Consider the following 324-nt stretch of genomic DNA (forward strand, 5'->3'; position numbering starts at 1 on the left):
ACAGGGCCCCTGTTATGGCTAATTTTTACATTTCCCATTAGCACTTTGAAATGTTGTTTTTAAAAACGCTGTATAAATAAAGTCTCTTATTACTATTATTAGCATTTCCTGCAAATAGTGAGACTACAGTAGCTCTATAGGTGCAGGGTCATCACAAAGTCTTAAAGTTGTTCTGATTTTATCAACGTGTTCTTTTTAAGATATTCAATGCATTGCATCGAATGCCCATCATCAAAATCCATCTCCAGAATTAAATGTTAATTTTCCTCAGTAATACCATGAAAATATATACATAAAAAGAGTACACAAAAAAAATCCATACCA

Source organism: Perca fluviatilis, chromosome 15 (genome assembly GCF_010015445.1).
Source record: "Perca fluviatilis chromosome 15, GENO_Pfluv_1.0, whole genome shotgun sequence".
Taxonomy (NCBI): Eukaryota; Metazoa; Chordata; class Actinopteri; order Perciformes; family Percidae; genus Perca; species Perca fluviatilis.